We start from the raw sequence: 13033 nt of genomic DNA, 5'->3' as shown, positions 1-13033 counted from the left end.
TATATATATATATATCCCCCAACAGACAATGGACAATTTGAAAACAGCCTTGCCTTTTTAAAGGGCATTTCCATCAAATATCTGGGAATAAACATGATTTAAATAACCTATACAAATTAAATAACCTATACAAATTAAATAACCTATACAAATTAAACTATGTCCTATTTCTATCTTAAATCACTAAGGACCTGGAGAGATGGACACCGCTGAAGATATCCTAGGCAGAGCAAACATATTCAAAATGGATATTCTCCCCAGATTTCTACATGCAATCCTGCTCCACCTCCCGAGGTACTTTCTGCAGGAGCTCAGGAAATCACAAACAAGGTTCCTATGGAGGGGCAAAAAAAATTGTGCAGTAACTATAATATCACTACACAAAGAATTGAATGTGTGCATTAAACACCAAGTGAACACCTGACATATCTGGCTAAGCAAATTTGACCTAATTGGCTATTCATGAGGCAATGCTCATGCAAATATGCATTCGCTTTCGCATGCTAACTTATGCAGGGTCAAAAACCAATGCCGCAAAGCGGTCGCCCTGCGGGAATTAGTTCATGCTGCAATAGCTATAGCACTATCCAGGAGCGCCACGGGGAGGCTTCCCAATGCCCCCATACAACCGGGGGACCGCGGGGTCCCAGGCACTCTCACTGCCTGGGAACCACAGCAGCACCCCGGAGGGGGAGGCTGGGTGGTGCAGGCGACCCTCCCAAGCGTGGCCAGCGCCGGGGAGAATCGTCCGCACCCACCTCCCAATATTTAAAAACAGGCACTTACCGTAACGTCCATTGCGTTCTGCAACTGAGCATAGCTTGGGTGCAACACATTTGTAAAGGAAAGGTATGAAGCATGGGTCGCACTGAGCTTTGGAGCTCAGGGCTGGCTCACACAGCACTCCAAGGGGGGGGGGGGGAAGGACAGGCGCAGACAACCCACTCCAGGGCTCTCACCACCTGGCAGTGAGAGAGCCTGGGACCCCGCGGTCCCCCGGTTGTATGGAGGCATTGGAAAGCCTCCCCGTGGCGCTCCTGGATAGTGCTATTGCAGCATGAACTAATTCCCGCAGGCCAAATGTGCTTAGCCTGATATGTCAGGTGTTCACTTGGTGTTTAATGCACACATTCAATTCTTTGTGTAGTGAGTAACTATAATATGCTTATTAGAACTAAAGAAAAGGGGTGGGGGGGGGGGGGAGGAGGGGATCCCATGTTTCACTAGGTATCATGTTAATATTAATCCTAGGTCTTTTCCGTAGTAGAATTCTCCATAATCACCATAGAGTCCCCTCTCGATCCAAGAGCAATACTATGGATAGCACCGGCGTAACAAAAGGGGATGCAACCCCTGCCCAGGCCCTAAGGCCTGCTTAGGGACTCTCCTCTTATGTTGCGCCCCCCAAAAAGGCCCTGAGCGGGGAGGCGGGGCATGAATTTTTTTTTGTTTGCAGGGGGGCCCGGGGATTTCTACTTACGCCCCTGATGGATAGGTAAGAAGTATAGACCCACTACCAACACCATTTTGGATAAAGGAACTGCTTTTGGGATGAGGCAGAGCTTGCCACATCCTTCCTAAGTCGGGGAGAAAGTAGTCATAATTTAGGCACTATCTAAGAGAGAGATCCTTCACCCCTCCAGAAATGTGGATTAAAGTAAATAGTTGGGCTCCCAGTGCTTACTGGTTCCTTACAGCAGGGGCATAACTAAAGGTAGCAGCCCCTGTGACTGCAGGAGGGCCCAGAGGTGTGTGTATGTGTGTGTGGGGGCCCAACTACTAACCTTCCCTCCCTCAAGTACTACAAATCAGATATTTTTGTAGCCACACACGTTATGAGAGTGAAGACCCTGATGTCCACACTTGTTTTATGACCTTTGCAACATCAGCCTCCATGCTGTGAGGGTCACCAAGGGGAGGCAAGGGAAGGATTGTGAACAATAAGAGTGTTGCTGTGGGGCCCCAGGATTCATAGTTATGGCCCTGCATACAGCCCAACTTAAGGAATTTTACAGAGCTCAAAAGGGAAATGTCCACAGAGACGTTACCTTCTTTGAACAATTATGCTCCCTCCAATCCAAGCCAGATCATCTTATGTCTCGGGTGTACGCCACATTAATTGATACAGCAGGAACTGTTACAATCGACAAGTTACGATTGACAAAAATCTATGGCATAAAGACTTAGGTAAAGACTTAGAGCCGGTGGACTGGGATAAATTCTTTATCCCAGCGTTTTTCAACCAGTGTGCCACGGCATGTTGCCTGGTGTGCCGTCCTCTCCCCCCCCCCCCCTCCCGCACGTCCCCGCGGCCGCCGCTGCTATTACCTTAGCAGCGGCCGCTCTCCCCTCTCCAGCGCATGTGTTTATTTAAGGCAAGCAGCGTATCTCCCGGCTGCTCTGTGATGCGCAGGAATCAGGGCTCGGTTACCATAGTAACGGCGATACATATCGCCGCTACAGGAAGCCGCTGCCCTGCTTCCTGTCGCATCACAGAGCAGCCGGGAGATACGTTGCTTGCCTTGAATAAACACATGCGCTGGAGAGGGGAGAGCGGCAGGTAATAACAGCGGCGGGGACGGGCGGGGGGCACCACCTACCCATACCGGCTATACTGGGGCACTATACTGGCTATACTGGGGCACTATTCTGCCTACACTGGGGGCACTATACTGGCTTTACTGGGGCACTATTCTGGATATACTGGGGCACTATACTGGCTATACTGGGGGCACTATACTGGGGCACTATTCTGGCTATACTGGGGCACTATACTGGGGGCACTATACTGGCTATACTGGGGCACTATACTAGCTATACTGGGGCACTATACTAGCTATACTGGGGCACTATTCTGGCTATACTGGGGAACTATTCTGGCTATACTGGGGCACTATACTGGCTATACTGGGGCACTATACTGGGGGCACTATACTGGCTATACTGGGGCACTATTCTGGCTATACTGGGGCACTATTCTGGCTATACTGGGACACTATTCTGGCTATACTGGGGCACTATACTGGGGCACTATACTAGCTATACTGGGGCACTATTCTGGCTATACTGGGGCACTATACTGGCTATACTGGGGCACTATACTAGCTATACTGGGGCACTATTCTGGCTATACTGGGGCACTATACTGGGGGCACTATACTGGCTATACTGGGGCACTATACTAGCTATACTGGGGCACTATACTAGCTATACTGGGGCACTATTCTGGCTATACTGGGGCACTATACTGGGGGCACTATACTGGCTATACTGGGGCACTATACTAGCTATACTGGGGCACTATACTAGCTATACTGGGGCACTATTCTGGCTATACTGGGGCACTATACTGGCTATACTGGGGCACTATACTGGGGGCACTATACTGGCTATACTGGGGCACTATTCTGGCTATACTGGGGCACTATTCTGGCTATACTGGGGCACTATTCTGGCTATACTGGGGCACTATACTGGCTATACTGGGGGCACTATACTAGCTATACTGGGGCACTATACTGGCTGTACTGGGCACTATTCTGGCTATACTGGGGCACTATTCTGGCTATACTGGGGCACTATACTAGCTATACTGGGGCACTATTCTGGCTATACTGGGGCACTATACTGGCTATACTGGGGCACTATTCTGGCTATACTGGGGCACTATTCTGGCTATACTGGGGCACTATTCTGGCTATACTGGGGCACTATACTGGCTATACTGGGGGCACTATACTAGCTATACTGGGGCACTATACTGGCTGTACTGGGCACTATTCTGGCTATACTGGGGGCACTATACTGGCTATACTGGGGCACTATACTAGCTATACTGGGGCACTATTCTGGCTATACTGGGGCACTATACTGGCTATACTGGGGCACTATACTGGCTATACTGGTGCACTATTCTGGCTATACTGGGGCACTATTCTGGCTATACTGGGGCACTATTCTGGCTATACTGGGGCACTATACTGGCTATACTGGGGGCACTATACTGGGGCACTATACTAGCTATACTGGGGCACTATACTGGCTATACTGGGGCACTATTCTGGCTATACTGGGGCACTATACTGGCTATACTGGGGGCACTATACTGGGGGCACTATACTGGCTATACTGGGGCACTATACTGGCTATACTGGGGCACTATTCTGGCTATACTGTGGCACTATTCTGGCTATACTGGGGCACTATTCTGGCAATACTGGGGCACTATACTGGCTATACTGGGGGCACTATACTGGCTATACTGGGGGCACTATACTGGGGCACTATTCAGGCTATACTGGGGCACTATACTAGCTATACTGGGGCACTATTCTGGCTATACTGGGGCACTATTCTGGCTATACTGGGGCCTATACTGGGGCACTATACTGGCTATACTGGGGGCACTATACTGGCTATACTGGGGCACTATACTAGCTATACTGGGGCACTATTCTGGCTATACTGGGGCACTATTCTGGCTATACTGGGGACACTATACTGGGGGCACTATACTAGCTATACTGGGGCACTATTCTGGCTATACTGGGCCACTATACTGGGGCACTATTCTGGCTATACTGGGGCACTATACTGGCTATACTGGGGCACTATACTAGCTATACTGAGGCAACTAAACTCCCTCCTACACTGGGGCAATTATGCTAGCTATGCAGCCGCACCCCCCCCCCCAATAGCCTGCTGCGCACGGCACTGTCCACTAGGTCGCGCAAACACCCGCCCCCCCCCCAAGGCCCCCCTCCTCGCCGTTCCCAGGAGAAAAATTTGGTCAGAAAGTGTTCCCAGGGCAGGAAAAGGTTGGGAACCACTGCTTTATCCTTTCACACAAAATGTCCCCCTCGAAATAAGCCCAGGACCAGGAAAAGAACCACAATTTATTCTCCAGATGGCACAGATACCCAGATGGAATGCACACATATGACCCTCTTACTTCAGATCAATGCTGGCTCTGTATTTGCTCCTAAGGCAGTTATCATGACATTTGGTGGTCCTGCAGCAAAATTTCACCATTCTGGGCTTAAGGTAAGGTATTCAGACTTTACAAAATCTTATACCTCCAGACTCTCTCCTGTATACCAGAGACAGCTCTGCTTTCCGCCTTGCTAGGGTCCATAAGAAAGGCTAAGAAATCCATACTCATATTCATATTAATAGCAACCTGTTTGTGGATCGCCATATGGAAAAATACTGGATGTCGATCAGGGCCAGACCTTATAAAAAAAAATCAACAATTTGATGAAAATGGATGAACTACCGTAATGATGACAGCCAGGATAAACAGGATACGTTTGTACAAAGGTTGGCTACCTGGTTAGACTGCAGGGACTCAGACATAGCAATTGTACTTGCAGCAGTCTTTAAAGTATAACTGTGGGGCATAAAATCAAAAATCAATTCTTAATTTTTTATCTGGTAAACAAGTAATACAGATGCTAACCAGGCAATCCAAAAGTTAAAATCACTATTACTTTTCTTGTTGATAAATGATCATTCCCCAGTTTACCTGACTCTTACTGTATTTGGTACATTGCCGCACAAAGGAAGTTGCAGGGCATGCTGAGTTGTCTTTTTCTGCTTCTTTATTTCCCCTCAGACTTAACTAATGCACAGCGTTGGCGTTGAAAAGGTCTGCAAAAATAGATATTATCATGGTTCCTACCCATGGGTCTGAATAAGATCCCGACGCAGTCTCTGGCCACAACTACTACTCAACGTACTCAATACATACAAGACTTAATTTGCCTATGCTGCAGTGGAAAATGTTTCATGCTTGCCTTAGGGCCCCGTTTCCACTAGTCCCGCGCGCGGCTGCGAGATGCGCGGCGGCACTGTCTGGTCTGCGGGAACGCTGCATGCCGCGGCTTATGGTATTCGCATCCTCCCGTACGGAAACTGATGGCAATGTCGGATGAATTGCTAAGGTAAGCGATTCGGCCGGTGCCGCCATTGTGTCCTGTGGCAGTCTTCCCGCGCGATTTGCCTGCAGGCAAACTCTGCGGATTCGGCCTGGTTTCCGCGCTAGGGGAATGCAGCGGTAGGTGAGAAAGGTAACAAGTAAGAAAACACAGCCACCTTACGCTGGTCCCTCTTGGTCCAACTGGCAGTTTGGACCTCATGTATCTTTTTCACCTATCACTGCATTTTATATACTGTATTATTGCTATTCTCAGGGTAATTTAGATAGTGAGATCCATCCCTGCAGTTGCCTAGGAGAGACTAGTACTGTGTGATATATGTACTTTTGTGCCCCTACCTGTACTGAGCTGATTATATTAACACACGCATATTTTTGTACTTATAAATTTTCCCTCTGGCATAATTAGCAGTATACCTGTTTTATTATTGTCTTTGAATACGTCCTTAAATAAAGTTGTTATACATTTTTTACACTTGTGTGTAGTTGTTGTGATATGTAGACCATGGATTGCTTTGTTTTTGTGTAATAGTGTCTAACCTTTCTCCATGGATATGGATTTGATAGTGCACTGTTTTGTTGTGATACAGTTGAATAGGTTTTATTAACATAACAAATTTCATTCTTGTATGAAGCAAGATGCCACACAATACAGGAAAATAGTGTATAATACCACTAAACGTGGTCAGCGGGCCTAAGGCCACAAATGTACAGGAAATGACAGCAGAGGGAGGCGAGAACCTGTGTAGGAGTGGCCAAACCAGTGGGTTACCTCATGATAGCCCTGCACTCACCTCCTCCTGCTGCTTCTATCCCCCTATCATGATACTAAAATTAACATAACTGCTCTGCTCTGTCCAAGGATTCATATTTAAATTTGATGCTTTAGAATTAAACTGTTAACAATTAAATTTGCTACAAAGCTATATCAGTGCACCAAAAATAATTTTTGTAATTTTATTGTTATTATAAAGTATGTTTACTTCAGAATTAGCAGACAGCTATGGATTTACAAGACTGGCTGAAGCTGATATCGCCCTTTTTTAAAGACCAGGATCTGGGCTCTCTCTGTGCAGAGAAGGATTCAGGTGAAATGAGGCCCTAGGTAGGATGCAACTTTGGCCCATCCCTGATGGCCTCCTGGTTTTTATTGGTTAGATTTGTTGGGGGCAAGCATCAACCGGGTCTCTTGTCTTTCGCCAGGCCACAGGCACCTGCCTAAGTTGCCTTATGGATGATTCAACTCTGTCTGTGTGGGGCACAGACTACTCAGCAATGCCCCACCTGGCTGCAGGAGTAATTATGTGCATAAAGGAGGTGCTTGATAATCATTTCCACACCTGGACTTATCCAATGACTGGCCAGAAATGTAAACACTCCTATACCTCAGGCTCCATTAGGAACCCTGTGGAATAGTTGTGTGGATAGTGTACTGCTTAAGGGCTCTGCCTCTGACACAGGAGACCTGGGTTTGAATCTCAACTCTTCCTGTTCAGTAAGTCAGCACCTATTCAGGCAGGAGACCTTGGGCAAGACTCCCTGACATTGCTACTGCCAATAGAGCGTGCCCTAGTGGCTGCAGCTCTGGCGCTTTGAGTCCGCCGGGAGAAAAGCGCAATATAGATGTTCTGTGTCTTGTCTTTTACATTTAAAAATCCCTTGAGCGTGAAGATTGCTTTTTTCCCTCACCAATAGAAATATTTCACTTTAATGATTTCATCGGTGTTTTGGTGATTCTGATGGTAAACAAAAGTTTGCTTTCTTAAAACAGAAAGAATTGTCGATAATTCAGCTTGGAGTGAGCTCCGAGATGTCTCTCAGTGCTTCACTGTTGAATATATGCAAATTAACCATTGTTGCCCTCAGAAGCAAGACGCACCTCCAGATCCGCTGGAATGCAATGATGTGTCAGCTTGTTCATTTGTACAGAGCCATAATAATCCAACATGCGTACAGACTGTTTCGGATTGGTTGATCCTCATTAGTGCATGGCATGGATTCATTTGGTTCTATGGAGTAGGGCTTGAAACACCCAGAGGTACTGATGGTGGTGAGAGAGCTACACTTGTGTCTACAGCTGTGTACATCCACCACACTTATTAAGAGGTGATATCCTATCCCCATAGGGAGATAAATGGCATCTACCATTGATAACCAACAAATAGCATGCTTGTCTAGTGTTTCTGCTCATCCCCTGGCATTCATTGGTTTCCCAGTCTCAGGCCTGGAGTATACCGCTAATTAAATGAAAGAGAACCAGAAATGAAAATAAACTGAGATAAACAAATGGATCTGTCCTTCTACTCCTAAAAATGACTCTTTTAGATATCTCAAGGTTTTATTTTATGTATAAACATTTACAAAGCAGTTTTAACGTTTCATAGTCTCTGCTCAACTGCAGTGTCTCAAGAGTCCCAGAGTGAAAATACAAGAACTATTGACCTTTTTATCTTTTCCCCTCACAGTAAAAAGCCCAGGTATCTGCTTAGGAAAGTGTTTTATAGCTGTAATTTGTTATCAGTGAGCCGACTGGAGAAAAACTGTCAGTTCCATAGCTAATTATAATCTCTTTCAGGCAGGGAAAAAAAGAAGAGAAGCATTGCATAAGCGTCTGTATGCTTGCCACTGTATATGCATATGTCTATCTCAGCATGTCACGTCATCTCCGGTACACTTCTAAGAACCTGTCCTGCTTGCTTGTTTCAAGTCAGTAATTGGAAAGGTACTTGACGTCTTAGTGTACTTATATTTAAAGGGAGCCTGAAGTGAGAGGCTGCGATATTTACTGTATTTCCTTTTAAACAATATTAGGTTTCTGGCTGTCCTACTGATCTTTTTGGCTGCAGTAGTGTATGAATCACAGACCTGAAATGAGAATGTAGCTAATCCTGTCAGATTTTTCTCAGAAACACCAGATCTGCTTTTTCAGGGTCTATAGCTAAAAGGATCAGCAGAACTGGTATTGTTTAAAAATAAATATGGCAGCCTCCATATCCTTCTCACTTTAAAGTTCTTATTAAGTGTGCTTAAACAAACTTAAAATTAGGTAGTGGTTTTGCATCACTTCTAAAACACCTATCTCCTGACACTAAAGTGTCGCCTGAAATGATCATTAAAGATCCGGAGGAACAATTGCTGTGTTTTGGTCTATAGAAAGGGATGCACCAGCAATTTAATGTCATGGAAACTTCCATCAGAGTAAAGTAATCCAATGGAAACCAGTGACATCAAACAGCACCTGTACACGTTAGGCCCAGTGCACACCAAAACCGCTAGCAGATCCACAAAACGCTAGCGTACGAGATTTTGCGCAGTGCACACTGAGCGGATTTGGATGTGATCCGCCGGCCGCATCCGCCTGTTAATTCCCTTGGCTATTTATTTCAATGGGCTGGTGCACACCGGTGGTTTGAGGTTTTTTGCAAACCGCAAACGTGCAGCAGGAGGCATGTTTGCGGTTTGCTAAAAACCTCAAACCGCCGGTGTGCACCAGCCCATTCAATTACATTAGTCAAGCGGATTTTTAGGTGGATGCGGCCGGCGGATGCGCTCAGTGTGTACTGGGCCTGAGATTTCCACTGAAAACAATTATCATTTTGGCCATAGAAAATGTTCAGATAGCTTCTCACTCAATGTTTTCAGATGTTATCAGCTCTTAAAGGGATACTGTAGGGGGGTCAGGGGAAAATGAGCTGAACTTACCCGGGGCTTCTAACGGTCCCCCGCAGACATCCTGTGTTGGCGCAGCCACTCACCGATGCTCCGGCCCCGCCTCCTGTTCACTTCTGGAATTTCAGACTTTAAAATCTGAAAACCACTGCGCCTGCGTTGCCGTGTCCTCGCTCCCACTGATGTCATCAAGAGCGCACAGCGCAGGCCCAGTATGGTCTGTGTCTGCGCAGTACACTCCTGGTGACATCAGGGGAAGCGAGGACACGGCAACGCAGGCGCAGTGGTTTTCTGACTTTAAAGTCAGAAATTCCAGAAGTGAACCGGAGGCGGGGCCGGAGCATCGGTGAGTGGCTGCGCCAACACAGAATGTCTGCGGGGGACTGTCAGAAGCCCCGGGTAAGTTCAGCTCATTTTCCCCCGACCCCCTACAGTATCCCTTTAAATAAAGGGCTAATAATGAATGCAGAGAAGCAGAAACAGCAGGGTACATTAACCTCCCTGGCGGTCTATTTATTTTGCCAGGGAGGCTGAAATGGGGTTTTTTTTAAATAAAAAAAAAAATATTTCATGCAGCCAACTGAAAGTTGGCTGCATGAAAGCCCACTAGAGGGCGCTCCGGAAGCGTACTTTCGATCGCCTCCGGCAATCGAAAGTAACAAGATAGGCCGCAATGAGCGGCCTATCTTGTTTCGCTTTCCTCGTCGCCATGGCGACGAGCGGAGTGACGTCATGGACGTCAGTCGACGTCCTGACGTCAGAGCCGCCCGATCCAGCCCCTAGCGCCGGCCAGAACTGTTTGTTCCGGCTGCGCTGGGCTCGGGCGGCTGGGGGGACCCTCTTTCGCCGCTGCACGCGGCGGATCGCCGCGGAGCGGCGGCGATCGGGCAGCACACGCGGCTGGCAAAGTGCCGGCTGCGTGTGCTGCTTTTTGCAGAATGAAAATCGGCCCAGCAGGGCCTGAGCGGCGACCTCCGGCGGCATACCCCGAGCTCAGCTCGGGATTACCGCCAAGGAGGTTAACCCCCTTGCCGTTCCAATTCTGACAGCAAGGGGGTGGCGCAGCACTTTTAAAAAAAATCGCCGCCGGCGATGTTTGCAAGCAGGAAATCCCGTTCAGAACGGGATTTCCTGCAGGGCTTCCCCCGTCGCCATGGCGATGGGGCGGAATGACGTCAGAGGGAATCCCGATCCACCCCTAAGCGCTGCCTGGCACTGATTGGCCAGGCTGCGCAAGGGGTCTGGAGGGGGGGGGGCAGTGCGGCGGGTAGCAGCTAATTGGCAGCGATCGGGATATGCACGCAGCTAGCAAAGTGCTAGCTGCGTGCAGTAAAAAAAAAATTTGTGAAAATCGGCCTAGCGGGGCCTGAGAAATCCTCCTGCGCAGGTTACCCCGAGCTGAGCTCGGGATAACCGGCAAGAAGGTTAAAAGTGGCCACACATCAGGGGACTTGGCGGGCAATCAACCATCCGATAATTATAATCAAATCGGATGACAATTGGTGCATGCCCAGTTGACGATGCAACCAATTTCGGGCTGAAATTGGTCACATGTATCGATTGGACATGCTGCAAAATCTCGGGCCGACGTGCTCAATCGGGTGACGTCACACACGCAACCACATTATATCTTGCGACCACGTGGGGCGTGTGTGTGAGGAGGAGGACAGAGACAGTGGCGGACACTGACAGGTAAAGTAATCATGCACAGGCGCTGGTGGTTGTGGTGGTGGTGGGGGCACAGCGCCGGGGACTTTTTAAGATATTACAGTTTTAATTTATGTTTAAATCTACTTTTTAAGTTTTAACTGTTTTTGCTCAATGACACATTCATTGAAGTATACCAGAGCTAAAATGTATGAATTATTGACCCTTTTTATCTCTTTTATCTCTTTCCTGCACTCAGAAGCCATTTTCCACTAAGAAAGTCTTTTATAGTTGGAATTTCTTATCAGTGAGGGTCACACTGTAGTCACATCCTGTCTGAGTCAGGACTGAGTCAGCCACTTACATACCTGATATTTAACTCTTTCAGGCAGAGAAAAAAAAAAAAAGAAACACAGCAGTTATGTGTGTGCTAGGCACTGTACATACACATTTCCCTGGTATCTCCATGTCAGCATACTCATGGGCAAAGTCCCTCCCCTTTTGCCCCAGTAGGATGTCCAAAGATGTTAAAAGCTATGCCCCACCCCATACTGCCATTCTTTTTTTTTTGTCCTCGCCTCCAGCAAGGATTCCATCGATGTCTACAGGTCCCTTACCTCCGCCTGGTGCGGATACCAACAGGTTCAGCCTCTCCTGTTGGAGTCTATGTCTTAGGTTTCTAAATGATCCTATAAGGCATAGAACCCCCTGTACAGCTGTACAACTTTTTCTCTCCCGGGGGTACTATTATTTAAAAGAAATTCCTGCTACCACGCTATACACCTAAATGGTGTTGTGGGCCTCTTCAGCTGTAATCAACTTTTTTTTTTTAGCAACTTTGCTGATCGGCAAGTTTGTGAGTTGCTTACCGATAGAGTTCTGCTCTGCTGCTCGTCAGATTAGGGGGAGCGCATGCTGGCGCGAGGTCAAGGAGACTTTCGCTAGGTTTTTTCTTCCTCCTCCACTCCGTGCGGCGTCTGCCTCTAATGGCCGGCATTTGGACTAGTCTCGCGCGGGCGCGCGAGATTTCCGGCTCTCTTTTAGGCTGTGGGCGGAAGTTCTCCGGCGGCCATCTTTGTTTGGGGCAAACAGCGTCTGGAGCCGGAAATTGGCTTCAGACGCTATATAAACGGCCACTTATTCAGCGTCAGCGCTGCAGATAGGAGCGCTGGCGTGCTGTGCTGTTGGGCCACATAAATTTGTCTCAGGTAGGAAGAAGGGTAACAGTGAGACCTCACAGATAGGATTGTTATAGAAGGTTCTTGGGTTTTGAGTATATACATATACACAATAGTAGCTAGAGATAGGTTATCAAATATTTCTTTAAAATTATCTTTTTAGTTCTTTTGAGGAGCAGTAGAGCACCAGATTCATTTTGACTTTTTTTCTGATTACAGCTGTAATGGGGAAAAATAAGGGAGAGAGCTCTAAAGCTATAAGGTAAGGGTGGTAAGTATAAAAAAAAAAAAAAAAAAAAAAAGAGAGAGAGATTTGGTCCAACAGCTCAATATTGTCCTGTTGGTTTTCTTTCAGACGCCCTCAAGAGGATGGCGTACGTCGAAGATTACAAAACCGATCCAAACAAAAATTACTGGATACGGTCATCAGTCAACATCTTGATTCGAAGTCTTCTTCAAGTGATTCAGAAGCGGATAAAGGGCTGTGGTCAGCACCAAAACCAATTCGTAAATCCTCGTGTAGAAGGATTTTGTCCTCTAGTGAAGAATCTGAACAGCCTATTGCCTCCACATCATCTAAGACAGCTGTGCCCAACCTACGGCC

The sequence above is a fragment of the Hyperolius riggenbachi genome, chromosome 10 (genome assembly GCF_040937935.1).
Source record: "Hyperolius riggenbachi isolate aHypRig1 chromosome 10, aHypRig1.pri, whole genome shotgun sequence".
In the NCBI taxonomy this organism is placed as follows: Eukaryota; Metazoa; Chordata; class Amphibia; order Anura; family Hyperoliidae; genus Hyperolius; species Hyperolius riggenbachi.
The sequence above is the reverse complement of the archived record's forward strand: the minus strand, read 5'-3'. Positions refer to the sequence as shown.